The 6,860-nt window shown below is 43.7% G+C and overlaps 1 pseudogene; it reads right to left on the bottom strand.

The window, feature by feature from the left end:
- Positions 1–3,640: 3,640 nt before the first annotated feature.
- LOC148165162 (olfactory receptor 7C1-like) lies at positions 3,641–4,601 on the bottom strand (annotated as a pseudogene).
- Positions 4,602–6,860: the final 2,259 nt, after the last annotated feature.

Here is a 6,860-nt window from a genome sequence, read left to right as displayed (position 1 = left end):
AAATCTTTGGGATACAGCAAAGGCAGTCCTGAGAGGAAAGTATATAGCAATACAAGACTTTCTCAAGAAACAAGAAAGGTCTCAAATACACAACCTAACCCTACACCTAAAGGAGCTGGAGAAAGAACAGCAAAGAAAGCCTAAACCCAGCAGGAGAAGAGAAATCATAAAGATCAGAGCAGAAATCAATGAACTAGAAACCAAAAGAACAGTAGAACACATCAACAAAACTAGGAGCTGGTTCTTTGAAAGAATTAACAAGATTGATAAACCCCTGGCCAGACTGATCAAAAAGAAAAGAGAAATGACCCAAATCAACAAAATCATGAATGAAAGAGGAGAGATCACAACCAACACCAAAGAAATACAAACAATTATAAGAACATATTATGAGCAACTCTATGCCAGCAAACTAGATAACCTGGAAGAAATGGGTGCATTCCTAGAGATGTATCAACTACCAAAATTGAACCAGGAAGAAATAGAAAACCTGAACAGACCTATAACCACAAAGGAAATTGAAGCAGTCATCAAAAATCTCCCAAGAAACAAAAGCCCAGGGCCAGATGACTTCCCAGGGGAATTCTATCAGACATTTCAAGAAGAATTAATACCTATTCTCCTGAAACTGTTCCAAAAAATAGACATGGAAGGGAAACTTCCAAATTCATTTTATGAGGCCAGCATTACCTTGATCCCAAAACCAGACAAAGACCCCATCAAAAAGGAGAATTACAGACCAATATCCTTGATGAATATGAATGCAAAAATTCTCACCAAAATACTAGCCAATAGGATCCAACAGTACATTAAAAGGATTATTCACCACGACCAAGTGGGATTTATTCCTGGGCTGCAAGGCTGGTTCAACATCCGCAAAACAATCAACGTGATACAATACATTAACAACAGAAAGAACAAGAAACATATGATCCTCTCAATAGTTGCAGAAAAAGCATTTGACAAAGTACAACATCCTTTCTTGATCAAAACTCTTCAGAGTATAGGGATAGAGGGTACATACCTCAATATCATAAAAGCCATCTATGAAAAACCTACAGCGAATATCATTCTCAATGGGGAAAAGCTGAGAGCTTTCTCCCTAAGGTCAGGAACGCGGCAGGGATGTCCACTCTCACCACTGCTATTCAACATAATATTAGAAGTCCTAGCCACAGCGATCAGACAACAAAAAGAAATCAAAGGCATCCAAATCGGCAAAGAGGAAGTCAAACTCTCACTCTTTGCAGATGATATGATACTTTATGTGGAAAACCCAAAAGACTCCACCCCAAAACTGCTAGAACTCATACAGGAATTCAGTCAAGTAGCAGGCTATAAAATCAATGCACAGAAATCAGTGGCATTCCTGTACACCAACAACAAGACAGAAGAGAGGCAAATCAAGGAGTCTATCCCATTTACAATTGCACCCAAAACATTAGATACCTAGGAATAAATCTAACCAAAGAGGCAAAGGATTTGTACTCAGAAAACTATAAAATACTCATGAGAGAAATTGAAGAAGACACAAAGAAATGGAAAAACGTTCCATGCTCATGGATTGGGAGAATCAACATTGTGAAGATGTCAATGCTACCTAGAGCAATCTACACATTCAATGCAATCCCCATCAAAATACCATCCACTTTTTTCAAAGAAATGGAACAAATAATCCTAAAATTTGTATGGAACCAAAAGAGACCCAGAATAGCCAGAGGAATACTGAAAAAGAAAAGCAAAGCTGGCGGCATCACAATTCCGGACTTCCAGCTCTATTAAAAAGCTGTCATCATCAAGACAGTATGCTACTGGCACAAAAACAGACACATAGATCAATGGAACAGAATCGAGAGCCCAGAAATGGACCCTCAACTCTATGGTCAACTCATCTTTGACAAAGCAGGAAAGAATGTCCAATGGCAAAAAGACAGTCTCTTCAACAAATGGTGTTGGGAAAATTGGACAGCCACATGCAGAAGAATGAAACTGGACCATTTCCTTACACCACACACAAAAATAGACTCCAAATGGTTGAAAGACCTAAATGTGAGACAGGAGTCCATCCAAATCCTAAAGGAGAACACAGGTAGCAACCTTTTCGACCTTAGCCGCAGGAACTTCTTCCTACAAACATCGCCAAAGGCACGGGAAGCCAGGGCAAAAATGAACTATTGGGATTTCATCAAGATAAAAAGCTTTGGCACAGCAAAAGAAACAGTCCACTAAACCAAAAGACAACCGACAGAATGGGAGAAAATATTTGCAAATGACATATCAGATAAAGGGCTAGTATCCAAAATCTATAAAGAACTTATCAAACTCAACACCCAAAGAACAAATAATCCAATCAAGAAATGGGCAGAAGACATGAACAGACATTTCTCCAAAGAAGACATCCAAATGGCCAACAGGCACATGAAAAAGTGCTCAACATCGCTCGGCATCAGGGAAATCCAAATCAAAACCTCGATGAGATACCACCTCACTCCCGTCAGAATGGCTAAAATTAACAAGTCAGGGAACGACAGATGTTGGCGGGGATGTGGAGAAAGGGGAACCCTCCTACACTGTTGGTGGGAATGCAAGCTGGTGCAACCACTCTGGAAAACAGTATGGAGGTTCCTCAAACAGTTGAAATTAGAGCTACCGTTCAATCCAGCAATTGCACTACTGGGTATTTACCACAAAGATACAAATGTAGGGACCCGAAGGGGTACGTGTACCCCAACGTTTATAGCAGCAATGTCCACAATAGCCAAACTGTGGAAAGAGCCAAGATGTCCATCAACAGATGAATGGATAAAGAAGAGGTGGTATATATACACAATGGAATATTATGCAGCCATCAAAAGGAATGAGATCTTGCCATTTGCAACGACGTGGATGGAACTGGAGGGTATTATGCTGAGTGAAATAAGTCAATCAGAGAAAGACATGTATCACATGACCTCACTGATATGAGGAATTCTTAATCTCAGGAAACAAACTGAGTGTTACTGGAGTGGTTGGGGGTGGGAGAGATGGGGTGGCTGGGTGATAGACATTGGGGAGGCTATGTGCTACGGTGAGCGCTGTGAATTGTGCAAGACTGTTGAATCACAGATCTGTACTTCTGAAACCAATAACGCAACATATTTTAAGAAAAAAGAAAAAGAAGAAGATAACAGGAGAGGAAGAAAAGGGGAGTATGTCAGAGGGGGAGACGAACCATGAGAGATGATGGACTCTGAAAAACAAACTGAGGGTTCTAGAGGGGAGGGGGTAGGGGGATGGGTTAGCCTGGTGATGGGTATTGAGGAGGGCACGTTCTGCATAGAGCACTGGGTGTTATGAACAAACAATGAATCATGGAACACTGCACCAAAAACTAATGATGTAATATATGGTGATTAACATAACAATAAAAAATTTAAAAAAATGAAAGAAAATGACTGGTTATAAAGTGAAAAGGGGAACCCAGGATATAACCTGAAGAAAAATAGAGAAGACAAATAAAAGACAAGAAGAAGAAAAATAGAGAAGACAAGGAAGACCCAAGGAGAGAACTGCTTTAAAATGTGTACACCTGGGAAAAAATAAAGATAGTGAGACGAAGGAAGCCAGGATCTCTGGGCCTCCATATTGTGGGCCCAGCTACTCAGGAGAGTCTTGTAATGGTTCCTGATGCTGAAAGGCATCACCCTCCTGAGAAGCCTGCTCAGGGCCCCCTTCATGTCCCTGTCCCTCAAGCTGTAGATGAAGGGGTTCAGCATATGGGTGACAATGGTGTACTTCACCGAGGCCACCAGACTCGTCCTAGAGGATGAAGTTCCTGCAGAAGTGAGGTCAACCCCAAGGCCTTTGCCGTAGAACAAGGAGACCACTGAGAAGTGAGACCCACATTGGAAAAGGCTTTGTTTTGCCCACAGCTGAGGAAATGCTGGGTATGGAAGAAACAATTTGATAGTAAGAAGAAAGCATTCCATGGAAAGGAATCATGGCCATACTCCCAGTTGCAGAATACACCACTATGTTATCGATGAGGGTGTCAGAACAGGCAAGCTTCAGGACTTGAGGAAGATCCCAAAAAAAGGGTAAGATATCCATGTTTGTGCAGAAGGACAGCCTCAAAAACATCAAATCTCCAACAGGGAGCCCGGGACACTGATGCACCAGCATTCCAAGGTCAGCAGCCCACAGAGCTGGGGGTTCATGATAACTAAGTAGTTCAGGGGGTGACACGTGGCCACAAAATGGTCATAGGCCATCACGGTCAGAAGAAAGATGTCCGACACAGCAAAGAGTATGAGGAAATAAACCTGCATGAGGCAGGCTTCATAGGTTATGACTTTGCTCTGAATCTGGATGTTCCACAGCATCTTGAAGATGGTGGTGGAGGTGAAACAGATGTCAGCAAAGGACAGGTTGGTGAGGAAGAAGTACATGGGCTTGTGGAGGTGGGAGTCTGAGCAGATGGCCAGGATGATGAGCAGGTTCCCAGTGAACGTGATCAAGTATATGGACAGAAACAACCCTAAGAGCATGAATTGAACCTCGGGCTTCGCTCAAAGTCCCAGGAGGAGAAACTCTGAAGTATGTGTTTGATTTCCTGATTCCATGTGGATGAAAGAAGGAGCAGGAAAGGGAAAAAATCAGTATCCAATGACCATCACATGGACAGCACAGAAATGTGATTGCCTTTAATTTCCAGTGAATGGATTAATAAAGTACTATCCTGTTATAATTGCCTTGGGTGGGGAATTTGAAATGCTTCCATCCTTCCCTCTGCTGCCACTGCCATCTGGAAATGTAGTCCTAGTTCCAAAGCGGTTGTGCCCCTTTTAGCCTGGCTACTCAGAGTGTGGTCCATGGACCAGCAGGAGCAGCATTGCCCAGAGCTACTCTGAATGCAGAGTCCCAGGCCACATTCAGACTTGCTGAATCAGAATCCACATTGTGACAAGATCATGGGGGATTTCCCTGTTCATTCATGACTGAGTAGTGCTGGTCTAGAACGTCTGTGGGTTTCAGTCCTTTACTTTTCATCTCCTCACTTTCATTTTCCTCTATACCATCCCTCAAACTTCCTTACATAATATGTAGGCAAAATAGGAGCTCAATAATCAGGGCTGTTTTCTACCATCTGTGTAGAAGGAATAATATTTGTACATTAGTCTTAACTATTCCAGACACTGTGTATGAATCCTGTATTCAGTTTTTCAAAGCAAATATTTGTAAATTTCATAATGATTTCCATTGCTTCTGTGACCCAGATTGTATTATATTATTTTGCATGGTCATTTGTGACACGCTGTTTTTTTTAATGTTTTATTTATTTATTCATGAAAGTCAGAGAGAGAGAGAGAGAGAGAGGCAGAGGGAGAAGCAGTCTCCCCACTGAGCAGGGAGTCCGATGGGGGGCTCAATCCCAGGACCCTGGGATCATGACCCGAGCGGAAGGCAGACGCTTAACCATCTGAGCCACTCAGGCGCCCCTTTGTGACACGCTGTTCTTTGTCATTGGAAAGTCAGACATTATGCCTTCTCTCTTCTTTCTTTGAGTAGAATTTCTTTAAATATCATTTTTAAAAGTAAATAAGCACCACATATTATGCTGATGTTATATTTGGGCATGTTTTGTTTTTAAAGTTAGGGTTAGAAATCCTGCACATTTTATGACTCCAAGTCAAGGCTCTTCTCACTCTGCAGGGCTGCCTCAGTCAGTCAGTGCTTCACAGATAAGAGGAATGGTGAACATTGGAATAAAGCAGGACCCGAGAGGTAAGCAGACATATGGGAGTGTCTTTTCCTGCTGCAGGAGGAGAGGGGCCCTGAAATGATGCTCTGAGAAGAGAAGCAAGAAGAACTGAGAAGGAGTGAAGAGCAAGAATCCACTTCAAGACAGGTAAGATGGTGGAAGAGTAGGGGACCTCGTTTCATCTGGTCCCTTGAATTTAGCAGGATATCTATCAGACCATTCTGAACATCCATGAATTCAGCCTGAGATATAAGAAAACATATCTGGAGCTCTACAAGAAGAAAAGCAACTGCTTTTTGCAAGGTAGGAGGTGTGGAGACATGAATCTGTGGGGAGATATCGGAAGAGAGACAGGGGAGAGGGAGGGAGCCTCCATAAGCTGGCTGGTGGAAAGTGATATAGCCCAGGAGGGCAAGATGAGAACCGTTAGAAACCTGCTCCAGTGAGAGACATCGCTTTCTGAAAGGGGCTCAGGAGATGAAAAGGGCAGAATTCTAAGGTGGGTCAGTGTAGTCTCAGGATCCCAGGAGTCACAGAAGGAGCTGGGGTGCCTGAGCCAGTAGAGTGCCCAAGCAGTGGAGCAGGGAAACTTGTTGCAGGCAGCAAGCCCAGGAACGGACTTTCAGCTCGGGTCACCATAAACCGCAAACCTGGCTGGTCGGGTGACAGCTCTCCCCTGAGTATGTTGATAAGCACTAGGATGTGCTGACTATCTGCCATCTCCCAGGAGGGGCAAAACAGGTGCGCCCATGACCAGGCAACAGCTCTCAGGGCAGCGGCCCCAGAAAGGACAGTAGGGCGAAACTCAGCCATCCCCCAGAATGGCGGAATGAGGAATTAGTGTACACACACACACACACACACACACACACACACACACACACAAGAGCCGGCCGGTGACCACTCTCAGCCCCACTGGATACAAACGGCTGTGACGTGGGTCCCTCAACTCCTTCCCCGGAGGATTGCTGTGGGCACACACCCGCAGGAGTCTGCTGAGTTTGGCACACACAAAAATGAGGACTGTTTGTCCCAGAGGGTTTACTGAAGAGGGGGGAATTGGGATCTTTCAGATGTGGGGCCAGATATTGGGCCACAGCCATTTTTATTCTGATCCTCT

This window comes from Eumetopias jubatus, unplaced genomic scaffold, assembly GCF_037043125.1.
Source record: "Eumetopias jubatus isolate StellerSeaLion01/CBP00866 unplaced genomic scaffold, mEumJub1_p1.0 scaffold_1, whole genome shotgun sequence".
Lineage (NCBI taxonomy): Eukaryota > Metazoa > Chordata > Mammalia > Carnivora > Otariidae > Eumetopias > Eumetopias jubatus.
This window is presented reverse-complemented; position numbering and strand designations above follow the sequence as displayed.